The sequence below is a fragment of the Staurois parvus genome, unplaced genomic scaffold (assembly GCF_062004578.1).
Source record: "Staurois parvus isolate SC_StPar_1 unplaced genomic scaffold, SC_StPar_1.0 ptg000333l, whole genome shotgun sequence".
Classification (NCBI taxonomy): domain Eukaryota; kingdom Metazoa; phylum Chordata; class Amphibia; order Anura; family Ranidae; genus Staurois; species Staurois parvus.
This window is the reverse complement of record NW_028318129.1, coordinates 643,386-662,636: the sequence shown is the minus strand read 5'-3', so window position 1 is coordinate 662,636 and position 19,251 is coordinate 643,386. Positions and strand designations below refer to the sequence as shown.

General features: G+C 56.8%; 7 non-coding genes across 7 annotated transcripts; all 7 read left to right on the top strand.

Moving 5' to 3' along the window:
• The first annotated feature begins 658 nt into the window (after window positions 1-658).
• LOC149457198 (5S ribosomal RNA) lies at window positions 659-777 on the top strand. Its single transcript, XR_016313734.1, has one exon. It is a non-coding gene; the product is annotated as a 5S ribosomal RNA (ribosomal RNA).
• Window positions 778-3,558: 2,781 nt separating this feature from the next.
• LOC149457197 (5S ribosomal RNA) lies at window positions 3,559-3,677 on the top strand. The gene has a single exon (XR_016313673.1). It is a non-coding gene; the product is annotated as a 5S ribosomal RNA (ribosomal RNA).
• Window positions 3,678-6,439: 2,762 nt separating this feature from the next.
• Window positions 6,440-6,558, top strand: LOC149457196 (5S ribosomal RNA). Its single transcript, XR_016313711.1, has one exon. It is a non-coding gene; the product is annotated as a 5S ribosomal RNA (ribosomal RNA).
• Window positions 6,559-9,322: 2,764 nt separating this feature from the next.
• LOC149457195 (5S ribosomal RNA) lies at window positions 9,323-9,441 on the top strand. Its single transcript, XR_016313710.1, has one exon. It is a non-coding gene; the product is annotated as a 5S ribosomal RNA (ribosomal RNA).
• Window positions 9,442-12,205: 2,764 nt separating this feature from the next.
• LOC149457194 (5S ribosomal RNA) lies at window positions 12,206-12,324 on the top strand. Its single transcript, XR_016313709.1, has one exon. It is a non-coding gene; the product is annotated as a 5S ribosomal RNA (ribosomal RNA).
• A 2,769-nt stretch (window positions 12,325-15,093) lies between these two features.
• Window positions 15,094-15,212, top strand: LOC149457193 (5S ribosomal RNA). Its single transcript, XR_016313672.1, has one exon. It is a non-coding gene; the product is annotated as a 5S ribosomal RNA (ribosomal RNA).
• A 2,762-nt stretch (window positions 15,213-17,974) lies between these two features.
• On the top strand, window positions 17,975-18,093 carry LOC149457192 (5S ribosomal RNA). The gene has a single exon (XR_016313708.1). It is a non-coding gene; the product is annotated as a 5S ribosomal RNA (ribosomal RNA).
• The last annotated feature ends 1,158 nt before the right edge of the window (window positions 18,094-19,251 follow it).

Sequence of the window (19,251 nt, the reverse complement as noted above, 5' to 3'; positions counted from 1 at the left end):
TACCTGCGCCCTGAGGCGGTTAGAGATCTGGGCCCGCTGCTGGAGGCAGGGGCCTGAGCGTCAGGGCCCTGTGGTGTGCGCAAGGGGGAGCCGGCCACTGGGGCGGTGAAAAAGAGCGAGGGCCGGAGCGCAAGGAACTGGCGTTTGTAGGCCCCGGTGCCAGCAGGGTCCCTAGCCTTGGTTTGGGTCAGGGGCAGGGAGGCGGGAGCGCTGTGCGGCACCCCGAGAGGTCTGGCTGGCAAGCGAGCTTGGCCCCTTGCTTTGCGGTGCGCTTTGCGGATGCTGTGTCCAAAGCTTGCTCCCTGCGGCTGGTGTGCTGCTCAGCCCTGCGAGCCAAAGGCTTGAAGTCAGGCCAGGGGAAGGCGGGAAGGAGAAGGAGGAGCGGTTGAGGCCAGGCTGGTGTGGTGTGCTTGTGCGTGAGGAGGTGCGGTCAGGAAGAGGTTAAAGAGGGAGCAAAGCAGCGGGAGGGAGGGAGGCAGGGGTTTGAGGAGAGTGAGTGAGAGAGGAGAGACAGGGCGGTGTGTGTCAGTTGTGCCGGTGGGTGAAAAGGAAACAGCAGTAGCAGCAGGCGGCTTGTCCTGGGTAGTAGAGCCGAGGAAAGGCGGAGGCCAGGCTGCCCGTGACAAGTAGAAGAGGCTTGAAGGAGAGCCTGAGTACTGCCTACGGCCACACCACCCTGAACACGCCCGATCTCGTCTGATCTCGGAAGCTAAGCAGGGTCGGGCCTGGTTAGTACTTGGATGGGAGACCGCCTGGGAATACCAGGTGCTGTAGGCTTTTGCTTTTTTTTTTTTTTTTTTTGCAGCAGGGGTCACTCTCCTCCTCCATGGCTCCTCTTTCACATTCACTTTTACCTCCCCGCTCTCCAAGCCCTCCTGCTGCACACCTGCACTCAAGCAAACAACCTTTTCATCCCCTGCTCGTTTGCCAGCTTGGCCCACTCACAAACAAATCAGCCCTCTCAAAATACAATGCTAGCTGCTGCATCGGAACACTCACAGACAGAAGAGCAAGAAAAAACTCACAAGAAATGCATGGCTAACAAATCAGGCGCTCATTTGCAGCTTCACCAGGGAACACAGGTATCTCACCCCCTTCACCAAACAGGGCTTAGTGCTTGCTGGCAAATCCCTTCTTGGCAATCCCAGAGGTCAGGCGTTACCTGGAGTTGGCCACCAGCTTTGCACACATCTCAGGAGGGATTTTGGCCCACTCCTCTTGGCAGATCCTCTCCAAATCATGAAGGTTTGGCGGCTGACGTTTGGCAACTCCAACTTTCAGCTCCCTCCACAGAGATATTGTCAGCCGGATGAAGGTCTGGAGACTGGCTAGGCCACTCCAGGAGCTTAACGTGCTTCTTCTCCAGCCGCTGCTTTGTTGCCTTGGCCGCGTGTTTTGGCTCCTTGTCATGCTGGAACAGCCACCCGCCATTCATTTTCAATGCCCTGGCTGAGGGGAGAAGGTTCTCGCCCAAGATTTGCCGCTCCGTTGCCCCGTCCATGGTCCCCTTGATGCGGTGCAGTTGTCCTGTCCCCTTAGCAGAAAAACACCCCCAAAGCAGCATATTTCCACCGCCATGTTTGACAGTTGGGATGGTGTTCTTGGGGTCATAGGCAGCATTCCTCGTCCTCCTCCTCCTCCTCCAAACGCGGCGAGTTGAGTTGATGCCAAAGAGCTCCATTTTGGTGGTCTCATCTGACCAGGACACTTTCAACCAGTCCTGCTCTGCCTCATTCAGATGTTCAGTGGCAAACTTCAGACGGGCCTGGACATGTGCTCTCTTGAGCAGAGGGACCTTGCGGGCACTGCGGGATTTCAATCCTCGTCGGCGTAGTGTGTTACCCATTGTTCTCTTGGTGACTGCGGTCCCAGCTGGCCGGAGATCATTGACAAGATCCTCACTCGTAGTTCTGGGATGATGTCTCACTGTTGTCATGATCATTGACACTCCACAAGGGGAGATCTTGCTCGGTGCACCGGTCCTAGGGAGACTGACAGTTGCTTTGTGTTTCTTCCATTTGCGAATGATTGCACCGACTGTTGTCACCTTCTCACTAAGCTGCTTGGCCATAGTTTGGTAGCCCAGTCCAGCCTTGTGTAGGTCTTCGATCCTGTTGCTGACATCCCTGGACAGCTCTTTGGTCTTTGCCGTGGTGGAGGGTTTGGAATCTGATGGTTTGATTGCTCCTGTGGACAGGTGTCTTTTATACAGGTAAGAAAATGAGATTAGCATCTCTCCCTTTAAGAGGCTGCTTCTAATCTCAGCTTGTTACCTGTGTGAAAGACACCTGGGAGCCAGAAATGCTGCTGAATGATAGGGGGTGGAATACTTATTTCCCTCAGGAACATGCGAATCAGCGCATCATTGGTTAGACATGCAGTGCTTTTGAATGTTTTCTTGCTAGTCTGTCTCTCAGTCAATACACCTAGCATTGGATTTTTAGACCGATCGATCATTTGTTTGTGAGCGGGCAAAGATTCAAAATCAGCAGGGGGTGAAATACTCCTTTCCTTCACTGTAGCTCCCCCAAAGTCCTCAGGCCAGCCTAGGCTTTTGTGAGCCCGCTTCCCTTTTGCGGCCCGCTCTTTTCAAAACACGCTGGCTTTCTTCTCTGTGTCCCTCAGGAGCTGGCCACGCATCCAGCCCCCTCCGGCAGCGGAGCAACGCTCAGACGCCACCCCCCAGCCAGCTAGCCCCGTCCTGCATCCCGCTTAGGCTCCACGGCCCAGCCCTTTGCCAGCGCTCTCCTCAGCCGCTTTGGCGCTCTCACGCCTGCTCTCCAGTCGCCTTGCGCCGACACATTCCGCTGCGCTCCCCAGGCCGGGGGACAGCAGCGGGGAAGGCACGCGCGCCGGCCCCCCAAGCCAGCCAGAAGCAACAGAGCCGCCGAAGGCCACGATACCTGCTCCCTGAGGCGGTTAGAGCGCTGGGCCCGCTGCTGGAGGCAGGGGCCTGAGCGTCAGGGCCCTGTGGTGTGCGCAAGGGGGAGCCGGCCACTGGGGCGGTGAAAAAGAGCGAGGGCCGGAGCGCAAGGAACTGGCGTTTGTAGGCCCCGGTGCCAGCAGGGTCCCTAGCCTTGGTTTGGGTCAGGGGCAGGGAGGCGGGAGCGCTGTGCGGCGCCCCGAGAGGTCTGGCTGGCAAGCGAGCTTGGCCCCTTGCTTTGCGGTGCGCTTTGCGGCTGCTGTGTCCAAAGCTTGCTCCCTGCGGCTGGTGTGCTGCTCAGCCCTGCGAGCCAAAGGCTTGAAGTCAGGCCAGGGGAAGGCGGGAAGGAGAAGGAGGAGCGGTTGAGGCCAGGCTGGTGTGGTGTGCTTGTGCGTGAGGAGGTGCGGTCAGGAAGAGGTTAAAGAGGGAGCAAAGCAGCGGGAGGGAGGGAGGCAGGGGTTTGAGGAGAGTGAGTGAGAGAGGAGAGACGGGGCGGTGTGTGTCAGTTGTGCCGGTGGGTGAAAAGGAAACAGCAGTAGCAGCAGGCGGCTTGTCCTGGGTAGTAGAGCCGAGGAAAGGCGGAGGCCAGGCTGCCCGTGACAAGTAGAAGAGGCTTGAAGGAGAGCCTGAGTACTGCCTACGGCCACACCACCCTGAACGCGCCCGATCTTGTCTGATCTCGGAAGCTAAGCAGGGTTGGGCCTGGTTAGTACTTGGATGGGAGACCGCCTGGGAATACCAGGTGCTGTAGGCTTTTGCTTTTCCTCCAGCAGGGGTCACTCTCCTCCATGGCTCTTTCACATTCGCTTTTACCTCCCCGCTCTCCAAGCCCTCCTGCTGCACACCTGCACTCAAGCAAACAACCTTTTCATCCCCTGCTCGTTTGCCAGCTCGGCCCACTCACAAACAAATCAGCCCTCTCAAAATACAATGCTAGCTGCTGCATCGGAACACTCACAGACAGAAGAGCAAGAAAAAACTCACAAGAAATGCATGGCTAACAAATCAGGCGCTCATTTGCAGCTTCACCAGGGAACACAGGTATCTCACCCCCTTCACCAAACAGGGCTTAGTGCTTGCTGGCAAATCCCTTCTTGGCAATCCCAGAGGTCAGGCGTTACCTGGAGTTGGCCACCAGCTTTGCACACATCTCAGGAGGGATTTTGGCCCACTCCTCTTGGCAGATCCTCTCCAAATCATGAAGGTTTGGCGGCTGACGTTTGGCAACTCCAACTTTCAGCTCCCTCCACAGAGATATTGTCAGCCGGATGAAGGTCTGGAGACTGGCTAGGCCACTCCAGGAGCTTAACGTGCTTCTTCTCCAGCCGCTGCTTTGTTGCCTTGGCCGCGTGTTTTGGCTCCTTGTCATGCTGGAACAGCCACCCGCCATTCATTTTCAATGCCCTGGCTGAGGGGAGAAGGTTCTCGCCCAAGATTTGCCGCTCTGTTGCCCCGTCCATGGTCCCCTTGATGCGGTGCAGTTGTCCTGTCCCCTTAGCAGAAAAACACCCCCAAAGCAGCATATTTCCACCGCCATGTTTGACAGTTGGGATGGTGTTCTTGGGGTCATAGGCAGCATTCCTCGTCCTCCTCCTCCTCCTCCAAACGCGGCGAGTTGAGTTGATGCCAAAGAGCTCCATTTTGGTGGTCTCATTTGACCAGGACACTTTCAACCAGTCCTGCTCTGCCTCATTCAGATGTTCAGTGGCAAACTTCAGACGGGCCTGGACATGTGCTCTCTTGAGCAGAGGGACCTTGCGGGCACTGCGGGATTTCAATCCTCGTCGGCGTAGTGTGTTACCCATTGTTCTCTTGGTGACTGCGGTCCCAGCTGGCCGGAGATCATTGACAAGATCCTCACTCGTAGTTCTGGGATGATGCCTCACTGTTGTCATGATCATTGACACTCCACGAGGGGAGATCTTGCTCGGTGCACCGGTCCTAGGGAGACTGACAGTTGCTTTGTGTTTCTTCCATTTGCGAATGATTGCACCGACTGTTGTCACCTTCTCACTAAGCTGCTTGGCCATAGTTTGGTAGCCCAGTCCAGCCTTGTGTAGGTCTTCGATCCTGTTGCTGACATCCCTGGACAGCTCTTTGGTCTTTGCCGTGGTGGAGGGTTTGGAATCTGATGGTTTGATTGCTCCTGTGGACAGGTGTCTTTTATACAGGTAAGAAAATGAGATTAGCATCTCTCCCTTTAAGAGGCTGCTTCTAATCTCAGCTTGTTACCTGTGTGAAAGACACCTGGAAGCCAGAAATGCTGCTGAATGATAGGGGATGGAATACTTATTTCCCTCAGGAACATGCGAATCAGTGCATCATTGGTTAGACATGCAGTTCTTTTGAATGTTTTCTTGCTAGTCTGTCTCTCAGTCAATACACCTAGCATTGGATTTTTAGACCGATCGATCATTTGTTTGTGAGCGGGCAAAGATTCAAAATCAGCAGGGGGTGAAATACTCCTTTCCTTCACTGTAGCTCCCCCAAAGTCCTCAGGCCAGCCTAGGCTTTTGTGAGCCCGCTTCCCTTTTGCGGCCCGCTCTTTTCAAAACACGCTGGCTTTCTTCTCTGTGTCCCTCAGGAGCTGGCCACGCATCCAGTCCCCTCCGGCAGCGGAGCAACGCTCAGACGCCACCCCCCAGCCAGCTAGCCCCGTCCTGCATCCCGCTTAGGCTCCACGGCCCAGCCCTTTGCCAGCGCTCTCCTCAGCCGCTTTGGCGCTCTCACGCCTGCTCTCCAGTCGCCTTGCGCCGACACATTCCGCTGCGCTCCCCAGGCCGGGGGACAGCAGCGGGGAAGGCACGCGCGCCGGCCCCCCAAGCCAGCCAGAAGCAACAGAGCCGCCGAAGGCCACGATACCTGCTCCCTGAGGCGGTTAGAGCGCTGGGCCCGCTGCTGGAGGCAGGGGCCTGAGCGTCAGGGCCCTGTGGTGTGCGCAAGGGGGAGCCGGCCACTGGGGCGGTGAAAAAGAGCGAGGGCCGGAGCGCAAGGAACTGGCGTTTGTAGGCCCCGGTGCCAGCAGGGTCCCTAGCCTTGGTTTGGGTCAGGGGCAGGGAGGCGGGAGCGCTGTCCGGCGCCCCGAGAGGTGTGGCTGGCAAGCGAGCGTAGGCCCCTTGCTTTGCGGTGCGCTTTGCGGCTGCTGTGTCCAAAGCTTGCTCCCTGCGGCTGGTGTGCTGCTCAGCCCTGCGAGCCAAAGGCTTGAAGTCAGGCCAGGGGAAGGCGGGTAGGAGAAGGAGGAGCGGTTGAGGCCAGGCTGGTGTGGTGTGCTTGTGCGTGAGGAGGTGAGGTCAGGAAGAGGTTAAAGAGGGAGCAAAGCAGCGGGAGGGAGGGAGGCAGGGGTTTGAGGAGAGTGAGTGAGAGAGGAGAGACGGGGCGGTGTGTCAGTTGTGCCGGTGGGTGAAAAGGAAACAGCAGTAGCAGCAGGCGGCTTGTCCTGGGTAGTAGAACGGAGGAAAGGCGGAGGCCAGGCTGCCCGTGACAAGTAGAAGAGGCTTGAAGGAGAGCCTGAGTACTGCCTACGGCCACACCACCCTGAACGCGCCCGATCTCGTCTGATCTCGGAAGCTAAGCAGGGTCGGGCCTGGTTAGTACTTGGATGGGAGACCGCCTGGGAATACCAGGTGCTGTAGGCTTTTGCTTTTCCTCCAGCAGGGGTCACTCTCCTCCTCCATGGCTCCTCTTTCACATTCACTTTTACCTCCCCGCTCTCCAAGCCCTCCTGCTGCACACCTGCACTCAAGCAAACAACCTTTTCATCCCCTGCTCGTTTGCCAGCTCGGCCCACTCACAAACAAATCAGCCCTCTCAAAATACAATGCTAGCTGCTGCATCGGAACACTCACAGACAGAAGAGCAAGAAAAAACTCACAAGAAATGCAAGGCTAACAAATCAGGCGCTCATTTGCAGCTTCACCAGGGAACACAGGTATCTCACCCCCTTCACCAAACAGGGCTTAGTGCTTGCTGGCAAATCCCTTCTTGGCAATCCCAGAGGTCAGGCGTTACCTGGAGTTGGCCACCAGCTTTGCACACATCTCAGGAGGGATTTTGGCCCACTCCTCTTGGCAGATCCTCTCCAAATCATGAAGGTTTGGCGGCTGACGTTTGGCAACTCCAACTTTCAGCTCCCTCCACAGAGATATTGTCAGCCGGATGAAGGTCTGGAGACTGGCTAGGCCACTCCAGGAGCTTAACGTGCTTCTTCTCCAGCCGCTGCTTTGTTGCCTTGGCCGCGTGTTTTGGCTCCTTGTCATGCTGGAACAGCCACCCGCCATTCATTTTCAATGCCCTGGCTGAGGGGAGAAGGTTCTCGCCCAAGATTTGCCGCTCCGTTGCCCCGTCCATGGTCCCCTTGATGCGGTGCAGTTGTCCTGTCCCCTTAGCAGAAAAACACCCCCAAAGCAGCATATTTCCACCGCCATGTTTGACAGTTGGGATGGTGTTCTTGGGGTCATAGGCAGCATTCCTCGTCCTCCTCCTCCTCCTCCAAACGCGGCGAGTTGAGTTGATGCCAAAGAGCTCCATTTTGGTGGTCTCATCTGACCAGGACACTTTCAACCAGTCCTGCTCTGCCTCATTCAGATGTTCAGTGGCAAACTTCAGACGGGCCTGGACATGTGCTCTCTTGAGCAGAGGGACCTTGCGGGCACTGCGGGATTTCAATCCTCATCGGCGTAGTGTGTTACCCATTGTTCTCTTGGTGACTGCGGTCCCAGCTGGCCGGAGATCATTGACAAGATCCTCACTCGTAGTTCTGGGATGATGCCTCACTGTTGTCATGATCATTGACACTCCACGAGGGGAGATCTTGCACGGTGCACCGGTCCTAGGGAGACTGACAGTTGCTTTGTGTTTCTTCCATTTGCGAATGATTGCACCGACTGTTGTCACCTTCTCACCAAGCTGCTTGGCCATAGTTTGGTAGCCCAGTCCAGCCTTGTGTAGGTCTTCGATCCTGTTGCTGACATCCCTGGACAGCTCTTTGGTCTTTGCCGTGGTGGAGGGTTTGGAATCTGATGGTTTGATTGCTCCTGTGGACAGGTGTCTTTTATACAGGTAAGAAAATGAGATTAGCATCTCTCCCTTTAAGAGGCTGCTTCTAATCTCAGCTTGTTACCTGTGTGAAAGACACCTGGGAGCCAGAAATGCTGCTGAATGATAGGGGATGGAATACTTATTTCCCTCAGGAACATGCGAATCAGCGCATCATTGGTTAGACATGCAGTTCTTTTGAATGTTTTCTTGCTAGTCTGTCTCTCAGTCAATACACCTAGCATTGGATTTTTAGACCGATCGATCATTTGTTTGTGAGCGGGCAAAGATTCAAAATCAGCAGGGGGTGAAATACTCCTTTCCTTCACTGTAGCTCCCCCAAAGTCCCCAGGCCGGCCTAGGCTTTTGTGAGCCCGCTTCCCTTTTGCGGCCCGCTCTTTTCAAAACACGCTGGCTTTCTTCTCTGTGTCCCTCAGGAGCTGGCCACGCATCCAGCCCCCTCCGGCAGCGGAGCAACGCTCAGACGCCACCCCCAGCCAGCTAGCCCCGTCCTGCGTCCCGCTTAGGCTCCACGGCCCAGCCCTTTGCCAGCGCTCTCCTCAGCCGCTTTGGCGCTCTCACGCCTGCTCTCCCGTCGCCTTGCGCCGACACATTCCGCTGCGCTCCCCAGGCCGGGGGACAGCAGCGGGGAAGGCACGCGCGCCGGCCCCCCAAGCCAGCCAGAAGCAACAGAGCCGCCGAAGGCCACGATACCTGCGCCCTGAGGCGGTTAGAGCTCTGGGCCCGCTGCTGGAGGCAGGGGCCTGAGCGTCAGGGCCCTGTGGTGTGCGCAAGGGGGAGCCGGCCACTGGGGCGGTGAAAAAGAGCGAGGGCCGGAGCGCAAGGAACTGGCGTTTGTAGGCCCCGGTGCCAGCAGGGTCCCTAGCCTTGGTTTGGGTCAGGGGCAGGGAGGCGGGAGCGCTGTGCGGCGCCCCGAGAGGTCTGGCTGGCAAGCGAGCTTGGCCCCTTGCTTTGCGGTGCGCTTTGCGGATGCTGTGTCCAAAGCTTGCTCCCTGCGGCTGGTGTGCTGCTCAGCCCTGCGAGCCAAAGGCTTGAAGTCAGGCCAGGGGAAGGCGGGAAGGAGAAGGAGGAGCGGTTGAGGCCAGGCTGGTGTGGTGTGCTTGTGCGTGAGGAGGTGCGGTCAGGAAGAGGTTAAAGAGGGAGCAAAGCAGCGGGAGGGAGGCAGGGGTTTGAGGAGAGGGAGTGAGAGAGGAGAGACAGGGCGGTGTGTGTCAGTTGTGCCGGTGGGTGAAAAGGAAAGAGCAGTAGCAGCAGGCGGCTTGTCCTGGGTAGTAGAGCCGAGGAAAGGCGGAGGCCAGGCTGCCCGTGACAAGTAGAAGAGGCTTGAAGGAGAGCCTGAGTACTGCCTACGGCCACACCACCCTGAACGCGCCCGATCTCGTCTGATCTCGGAAGCTAAGCAGGGTCGGGCCTGGTTAGTACTTGGATGGGAGACCGCCTGGGAATACCAGGTGCTGTAGGCTTTTGCTTTTCCTCCAGCAGGGGTCACTCTCCTCCTCCATGGCTCCTCTTTCACATTCACTTTTACCTCCCCGCTCTCCAAGCCCTCCTGCTGCACACCTGCACTCAAGCAAACAACCTTTTCATCCCCTGCTCGTTTGCCAGCTCGGCCCACTCACAAACAAATCAGCCCTCTCAAAATACAATGCTAGCTGCTGCATCGGAACACTCACAGACAGAAGAGCAAGAAAAAACTCACAAGAAATGCAAGGCTAACAAATCAGGCGCTCATTTGCAGCTTCACCAGGGAACACAGGTATCTCACCCCCTTCACCAAACAGGGCTTAGTGCTTGCTGGCAAATCCCTTCTTGGCAATCCCAGAGGTCAGGCGTTACCTGGAGTTGGCCACCAGCTTTGCACACATCTCAGGAGGGATTTTGGCCCACTCCTCTTGGCAGATCCTCTCCAAATCATGAAGGTTTGGCGGCTGACGTTTGGCAACTCCAACTTTCAGCTCCCTCCACAGAGATATTGTCAGCCGGATGAAGGTCTGGAGACTGGCTAGGCCACTCCAGGAGCTTAACGTGCTTCTTCTCCAGCCGCTGCTTTGTTGCCTTGGCCGCGTGTTTTGGCTCCTTGTCATGCTGGAACAGCCACCCGCCATTCATTTTCAATGCCCTGGCTGAGGGGAGAAGGTTCTCGCCCAAGATTTGCCGCTCCGTTGCCCCGTCCATGGTCCCCTTGATGCGGTGCAGTTGTCCTGTCCCCTTAGCAGAAAAACACCCCCAAAGCAGCATATTTCCACCGCCATGTTTGACAGTTGGGATGGTGTTCTTGGGGTCATAGGCAGCATTCCTCGTCCTCCTCCTCCTCCTCCAAACGCGGCGAGTTGAGTTGATGCCAAAGAGCTCCATTTTGGTGGTCTCATCTGACCAGGACACTTTCAACCAGTCCTGCTCTGCCTCATTCAGATGTTCAGTGGCAAACTTCAGACGGGCCTGGACATGTGCTCTCTTGAGCAGAGGGACCTTGCGGGCACTGCGGGATTTCAATCCTCATCGGCGTAGTGTGTTACCCATTGTTCTCTTGGTGACTGCGGTCCCAGCTGGCCGGAGATCATTGACAAGATCCTCACTCGTAGTTCTGGGATGATGCCTCACTGTTGTCATGATCATTGACACTCCACGAGGGGAGATCTTGCACGGTGCACCGGTCCTAGGGAGACTGACAGTTGCTTTGTGTTTCTTCCATTTGCGAATGATTGCACCGACTGTTGTCACCTTCTCACCAAGCTGCTTGGCCATAGTTTGGTAGCCCAGTCCAGCCTTGTGTAGGTCTTCGATCCTGTTGCTGACATCCCTGGACAGCTCTTTGGTCTTTGCCGTGGTGGAGGGTTTGGAATCTGATGGTTTGATTGCTCCTGTGGACAGGTGTCTTTTATACAGGTAAGAAAATGAGATTAGCATCTCTCCCTTTAAGAGGCTGCTTCTAATCTCAGCTTGTTACCTGTGTGAAAGACACCTGGGAGCCAGAAATGCTGCTGAATGATAGGGGATGGAATACTTATTTCCCTCAGGAACATGCGAATCAGCGCATCATTGGTTAGACATGCAGTTCTTTTGAATGTTTTCTTGCTAGTCTGTCTCTCAGTCAATACACCTAGCATTGGATTTTTAGACCGATCGATCATTTGTTTGTGAGCGGGCAAAGATTCAAAATCAGCAGGGGGTGAAATACTCCTTTCCTTCACTGTAGCTCCCCCAAAGTCCCCAGGCCGGCCTAGGCTTTTGTGAGCCCGCTTCCCTTTTGCGGCCCGCTCTTTTCAAAACACGCTGGCTTTCTTCTCTGTGTCCCTCAGGAGCTGGCCACGCATCCAGCCCCCTCCGGCAGCGGAGCAACGCTCAGACGCCACCCCCAGCCAGCTAGCCCCGTCCTGCGTCCCGCTTAGGCTCCACGGCCCAGCCCTTTGCCAGCGCTCTCCTCAGCCGCTTTGGCGCTCTCACGCCTGCTCTCCCGTCGCCTTGCGCCGACACATTCCGCTGCGCTCCCCAGGCCGGGGGACAGCAGCGGGGAAGGCACGCGCGCCGGCCCCCCAAGCCAGCCAGAAGCAACAGAGCCGCCGAAGGCCACGATACCTGCGCCCTGAGGCGGTTAGAGCTCTGGGCCCGCTGCTGGAGGCAGGGGCCTGAGCGTCAGGGCCCTGTGGTGTGCGCAAGGGGGAGCCGGCCACTGGGGCGGTGAAAAAGAGCGAGGGCCGGAGCGCAAGGAACTGGCGTTTGTAGGCCCCGGTGCCAGCAGGGTCCCTAGCCTTGGTTTGGGTCAGGGGCAGGGAGGCGGGAGCGCTGTGCGGCGCCCCGAGAGGTCTGGCTGGCAAGCGAGCTTGGCCCCTTGCTTTGCGGTGCGCTTTGCGGATGCTGTGTCCAAAGCTTGCTCCCTGCGGCTGGTGTGCTGCTCAGCCCTGCGAGCCAAAGGCTTGAAGTCAGGCCAGGGGAAGGCGGGAAGGAGAAGGAGGAGCGGTTGAGGCCAGGCTGGTGTGGTGTGCTTGTGCGTGAGGAGGTGCGGTCAGGAAGAGGTTAAAGAGGGAGCAAAGCAGCGGGAGGGAGGCAGGGGTTTGAGGAGAGGGAGTGAGAGAGGAGAGACAGGGCGGTGTGTGTCAGTTGTGCCGGTGGGTGAAAAGGAAAGAGCAGTAGCAGCAGGCGGCTTGTCCTGGGTAGTAGAGCCGAGGAAAGGCGGAGGCCAGGCTGCCCGTGACAAGTAGAAGAGGCTTGAAGGAGAGCCTGAGTACTGCCTACGGCCACACCACCCTGAACGCGCCCGATCTCGTCTGATCTCGGAAGCTAAGCAGGGTCGGGCCTGGTTAGTACTTGGATGGGAGACCGCCTGGGAATACCAGGTGCTGTAGGCTTTTGCTTTTCCTCCAGCAGGGGTCACTCTCCTCCTCCATGGCTCCTCTTTCACATTCACTTTTACCTCCCCGCTCTCCAAGCCCTCCTGCTGCACACCTGCACTCAAGCAAACAACCTTTTCATCCCCTGCTCGTTTGCCAGCTCGGCCCACTCACAAACAAATCAGCCCTCTCAAAATACAATGCTAGCTGCTGCATCGGAACACTCACAGACAGAAGAGCAAGAAAAAACTCACAAGAAATGCAAGGCTAACAAATCAGGCGCTCATTTGCAGCTTCACCAGGGAACACAGGTATCTCACCCCCTTCACCAAACAGGGCTTAGTGCTTGCTGGCAAATCCCTTCTTGGCAATCCCAGAGGTCAGGCGTTACCTGGAGTTGGCCACCAGCTTTGCACACATCTCAGGAGGGATTTTGGCCCACTCCTCTTGGCAGATCCTCTCCAAATCATGAAGGTTTGGCGGCTGACGTTTGGCAACTCCAACTTTCAGCTCCCTCCACAGAGATATTGTCAGCCGGATGAAGGTCTGGAGACTGGCTAGGCCACTCCAGGAGCTTAACGTGCTTCTTCTCCAGCCGCTGCTTTGTTGCCTTGGCCGCGTGTTTTGGCTCCTTGTCATGCTGGAACAGCCACCCGCCATTCATTTTCAATGCCCTGGCTGAGGGGAGAAGGTTCTCGCCCAAGATTTGCCGCTCCGTTGCCCCGTCCATGGTCCCCTTGATGCGGTGCAGTTGTCCTGTCCCCTTAGCAGAAAAACACCCCCAAAGCAGCATATTTCCACCGCCATGTTTGACAGTTGGGATGGTGTTCTTGGGGTCATAGGCAGCATTCCTCGTCCTCCTCCTCCTCCTCCAAACGCGGCGAGTTGAGTTGATGCCAAAGAGCTCCATTTTGGTGGTCTCATCTGACCAGGACACTTTCAACCAGTCCTGCTCTGCCTCATTCAGATGTTCAGTGGCAAACTTCAGACGGGCCTGGACATGTGCTCTCTTGAGCAGAGGGACCTTGCGGGCACTGCGGGATTTCAATCCTCGTCGGCGTAGTGTGTTACCCATTGTTCTCTTGGTGACTGCGGTCCCAGCTGGCCGGAGATCATTGACAAGATCCTCACTCGTAGTTCTGGGATGATGTCTCACTGTTGTCATGATCATTGACACTCCACAAGGGGAGATCTTGCTCGGTGCACCGGTCCTAGGGAGACTGACAGTTGCTTTGTGTTTCTTCCATTTGCGAATGATTGCACCGACTGTTGTCACCTTCTCACTAAGCTGCTTGGCCATAGTTTGGTAGCCCAGTCCAGCCTTGTGTAGGTCTTCGATCCTGTTGCTGACATCCCTGGACAGCTCTTTGGTCTTTGCCGTGGTGGAGGGTTTGGAATCTGATGGTTTGATTGCTCCTGTGGACAGGTGTCTTTTATACAGGTAAGAAAATGAGATTAGCATCTCTCCCTTTAAGAGGCTGCTTCTAATCTCAGCTTGTTACCTGTGTGAAAGACACCTGGGAGCCAGAAATGCTGCTGAATGATAGGGGGTGGAATACTTATTTCCCTCAGGAACATGCGAATCAGCGCATCATTGGTTAGACATGCAGTGCTTTTGAATGTTTTCTTGCTAGTCTGTCTCTCAGTCAATACACCTAGCATTGGATTTTTAGACCGATCGATCATTTGTTTGTGAGCGGGCAAAGATTCAAAATCAGCAGGGGGTGAAATACTCCTTTCCTTCACTGTAGCTCCCCCAAAGTCCTCAGGCCAGCCTAGGCTTTTGTGAGCCCGCTTCCCTTTTGCGGCCCGCTCTTTTCAAAACACGCTGGCTTTCTTCTCTGTGTCCCTCAGGAGCTGGCCACGCATCCAGCCCCCTCCGGCAGCGGAGCAACGCTCAGACGCCACCCCCCAGCCAGCTAGCCCCGTCCTGCATCCCGCTTAGGCTCCACGGCCCAGCCCTTTGCCAGCGCTCTCCTCAGCCGCTTTGGCGCTCTCACGCCTGCTCTCCAGTCGCCTTGCGCCGACACATTCCGCTGCGCTCCCCAGGCCGGGGGACAGCAGCGGGGAAGGCACGCGCGCCGGCCCCCCAAGCCAGCCAGAAGCAACAGAGCCGCCGAAGGCCACGATACCTGCTCCCTGAGGCGGTTAGAGCGCTGGGCCCGCTGCTGGAGGCAGGGGCCTGAGCGTCAGGGCCCTGTGGTGTGCGCAAGGGGGAGCCGGCCACTGGGGCGGTGAAAAAGAGCGAGGGCCGGAGCGCAAGGAACTGGCGTTTGTAGGCCCCGGTGCCAGCAGGGTCCCTAGCCTTGGTTTGGGTCAGGGGCAGGGAGGCGGGAGCGCTGTGCGGCGCCCCGAGAGGTCTGGCTGGCAAGCGAGCTTGGCCCCTTGCTTTGCGGTGCGCTTTGCGGCTGCTGTGTCCAAAGCTTGCTCCCTGCGGCTGGTGTGCTGCTCAGCCCTGCGAGCCAAAGGCTTGAAGTCAGGCCAGGGGAAGGCGGGAAGGAGAAGGAGGAGCGGTTGAGGCCAGGCTGGTGTGGTGTGCTTGTGCGTGAGGAGGTGCGGTCAGGAAGAGGTTAAAGAGGGAGCAAAGCAGCGGGAGGGAGGGAGGCAGGGGTTTGAGGAGAGTGAGTGAGAGAGGAGAGACGGGGCGGTGTGTGTCAGTTGTGCCGGTGGGTGAAAAGGAAACAGCAGTAGCAGCAGGCGGCTTGTCCTGGGTAGTAGAGCCGAGGAAAGGCGGAGGCCAGGCTGCCCGTGACAAGTAGAAGAGGCTTGAAGGAGAGCCTGAGTACTGCCTACGGCCACACCACCCTGAACGCGCCCGATCTTGTCTGATCTCGGAAGCTAAGCAGGGTTGGGCCTGGTTAGTACTTGGATGGGAGACCGCCTGGGAATACCAGGTGCTGTAGGCTTTTGCTTTTCCTCCAGCAGGGGTCACTCTCCTCCATGGCTCTTTCACATTCGCTTTTACCTCCCCGCTCTCCAAGCCCTCCTGCTGCACACCTGCACTCAAGCAAACAACCTTTTCATCCCCTGCTCGTTTGCCAGCTCGGCCCACTCACAAACAAATCAGCCCTCTCAAAATACAATGCTAGCTGCTGCATCGGAACACTCACAGACAGAAGAGCAAGAAAAAACTCACAAGAAATGCATGGCTAACAAATCAGGCGCTCATTTGCAGCTTCACCAGGGAACACAGGTATCTCACCCCCTTCACCAAACAGGGCTTAGTGCTTGCTGGCAAATCCCTTCTTGGCAATCCCAGAGGTCAGGCGTTACCTGGAGTTGGCCACCAGCTTTGCACACATCTCAGGAGGGATTTTGGCCCACTCCTCTTGGCAGATCCTCTCCAAATCATGAAGGTTTGGCGGCTGACGTTTGGCAACTCCAACTTTCAGCTCCCTCCACAGAGATATTGTCAGCCGGATGAAGGTCTGGAGACTGGCTAGGCCACTCCAGGAGCTTAACGTGCTTCTTCTCCAGCCGCTGCTTTGTTGCCTTGGCCGCGTGTTTTGGCTCCTTGTCATGCTGGAACAGCCACCCGCCATTCATTTTCAATGCCCTGGCTGAGGGGAGAAGGTTCTCGCCCAAGATTTGCCGCTCTGTTGCCCCGTCCATGGTCCCCTTGATGCGGTGCAGTTGTCCTGTCCCCTTAGCAGAAAAACACCCCCAAAGCAGCATATTTCCACCGCCATGTTTGACAGTTGGGATGGTGTTCTTGGGGTCATAGGCAGCATTCCTCGTCCTCCTCCTCCTCCTCCAAACGCGGCGAGTTGAGTTGATGCCAAAGAGCTCCATTTTGGTGGTCTCATTTGACCAGGACACTTTCAACCAGTCCTGCTCTGCCTCATTCAGATGTTCAGTGGCAAACTTCAGACGGGCCTGGACATGTGCTCTCTTGAGCAGAGGGACCTTGCGGGCACTGCGGGATTTCAATCCTCGTCGGCGTAGTGTGTTACCCATTGTTCTCTTGGTGACTGCGGTCCCAGCTGGCCGGAGATCATTGACAAGATCCTCACTCGTAGTTCTGGGATGATGCCTCACTGTTGTCATGATCATTGACACTCCACGAGGGGAGATCTTGCTCGGTGCACCGGTCCTAGGGAGACTGACAGTTGCTTTGTGTTTCTTCCATTTGCGAATGATTGCACCGACTGTTGTCACCTTCTCACTAAGCTGCTTGGCCATAGTTTGGTAGCCCAGTCCAGCCTTGTGTAGGTCTTCGATCCTGTTGCTGACATCCCTGGACAGCTCTTTGGTCTTTGCCGTGGTGGAGGGTTTGGAATCTGATGGTTTGATTGCTCCTGTGGACAGGTGTCTTTTATACAGGTAAGAAAATGAGATTAGCATCTCTCCCTTTAAGAGGCTGCTTCTAATCTCAGCTTGTTACCTGTGTGAAAGACACCTGGGAGCCAGAAATGCTGCTGAATGATAGGGGATGGAATACTTATTTCCCTCAGGAACATGCGAATCAGTGCATCATTGGTTAGACATGCAGTTCTTTTGAATGTTTTCTTGCTAGTCTGTCTCTCAGTCAATACACCTAGCATTGGATTTTTAGACCGATCGATCATTTGTTTGTGAGCGGGCAAAGATTCAAAATCAGCAGGGGGTGAAATACTCCTTTCCTTCACTGTAGCTCCCCCAAAGTCCTCAGGCCAGCCTAGGCTTTTGTGAGCCCGCTTCCCTTTTGCGGCCCGCTCTTTTCAAAACACGCTGGCTTTCTTCTCTGTGTCCCTCAGGAGCTGGCCACGCATCCAGTCCCCTCCGGCAGCGGAGCAACGCTCAGACGCCACCCCCCAGCCAGCTAGCCCCGTCCTGCATCCCGCTTAGGCTCCACGGCCCAGCCCTTTGCCAGCGCTCTCCTCAGCCGCTTTGGCGCTCTCACGCCTGCTCTCCAGTCGCCTTGCGCCGACACATTCCGCTGCGCTCCCCAGGCCGGGGGACAGCAGCGGGGAAGGCACGCGCGCCGGCCCCCCAAGCCAGCCAGAAGCAACAGAGCCGCCGAAGGCCACGATACCTGCTCCCTGAGGCGGTTAGAGCGCTGGGCCCGCTGCTGGAGGCAGGGGCCTGAGCGTCAGGGCCCTGTGGTGTGCGCAAGGGGGAGCCGGCCACTGGGGCGGTGAAAAAGAGCGAGGGCCGGAGCGCAAGGAACTGGCGTTTGTAGGCCCCGGTGCCAGCAGGGTCCCTAGCCTTGGTTTGGGTCAGGGGCAGGGAGGCGGGAGCGCTGTCCGGCGCCCCGAGAGGTGTGGCTGGCAAGCGAGCGTAGGCCCCTTGCTTTGCGGTGCGCTTTGCGGCTGCTGTGTCCAAAGCTTGCTCCCTGCGGCTGGTGTGCTGCTCAGCCCTGCGAGCCAAAGGCTTGAAGTCAGGCCAGGGGAAGGCGGGTAGGAGAAGGAGGAGCGGTTGAGGCCAGGCTGGTGTGGTGTGCTTGTGCGTGAGGAGGTGAGGTCAGGAAGAGGTTAAAGAGGGAGCAAAGCAGCGGGAGGGAGGGAGGCAGGGGTTTGAGGAGAGTGAGTGAGAGAGGAGAGACGGGGCGGTGTGTCAGTTGTGCCGGTGGGTGAAAAGGAAACAGCAGTAGCAGCAGGCGGCTTGTCCTGGGTAGTAGAACGGAGGAAAGGCGGAGGCCAGGCTGCCCGTGACAAGTAGAAGAGGCTTGAAGGAGAGCCTGAGTACTGCCTACGGCCACACCACCCTGAACGCGCCCGATCTCGTCTGATCTCGGAAGCTAAGCAGGGTCGGGCCTGGTTAGTACTTGGATGGGAGACCGCCTGGGAATACCAGGTGCTGTAGGCTTTTGCTTTTCCTCCAGCAGGGGTCACTCTCCTCCTCCATGGCTCCTCTTTCACATTCACTTTTACCTCCCCGCTCTCCAAGCCCTCCTGCTGCACACCTGCACTCAAGCAAACAACCTTTTCATCCCCTGCTCGTTTGCCAGCTCGGCCCACTCACAAACAAATCAGCCCTCTCAAAATACAATGCTAGCTGCTGCATCGGAACACTCACAGACAGAAGAGCAAGAAAAAACTCACAAGAAATGCAAGGCTAACAAATCAGGCGCTCATTTGCAGCTTCACCAGGGAACACAGGTATCTCACCCCCTTCACCAAACAGGGCTTAGTGCTTGCTGGCAAATCCCTTCTTGGCAATCCCAGAGGTCAGGCGTTACCTGGAGTTGGCCACCAGCTTTGCACACATCTCAGGAGGGATTTTGGCCCACTCCTCTTGGCAGATCCTCTCCAAATCATGAAGGTTTGGCGGCTGACGTTTGGCAACTCCAACTTTCAGCTCCCTCCACAGAGATATTGTCAGCCGGATGAAGGTCTGGAGACTGGCTAGGCCACTCCAGGAGCTTAACGTGCTTCTTCTCCAGCCGCTGCTTTGTTGCCTTGGCCGCGTGTTTTGGCTCCTTGTCATGCTGGAACAGCCACCCGCCATTCATTTTCAATGCCCTGGCTGAGGGGAGAAGGTTCTCGCCCAAGATTTGCCGCTCCGTTGCCCCGTCCATGGTCCCCTTGATGCGGTGCAGTTGTCCTGTCCCCTTAGCAGAAAAACACCCCCAAAGCAGCATATTTCCACCGCCATGTTTGACAGTTGGGATGGTGTTCTTGGGGTCATAGGCAGCATTCCTCGTCCTCCTCCTCCTCCTCCAAACGCGGCGAGTTGAGTTGATGCCAAAGAGCTCCATTTTGGTGGTCTCATCTGACCAGGACACTTTCAACCAGTCCTGCTCTGCCTCATTCAGATGTTCAGTGGCAAACTTCAGACGGGCCTGGACATGTGCTCTCTTGAGCAGAGGGACCTTGCGGGCACTGCGGGATTTCAATCCTCGTCGGCGTAGTGTGTTACCCATTGTTCTCTTGGTGACTGCGGTCCCAGCTGGCCGGAGATCATTGACAAGATCCTCACTCGTAGTTCTGGGATGATGCCTCACTGTTGTCATGATCATTGACA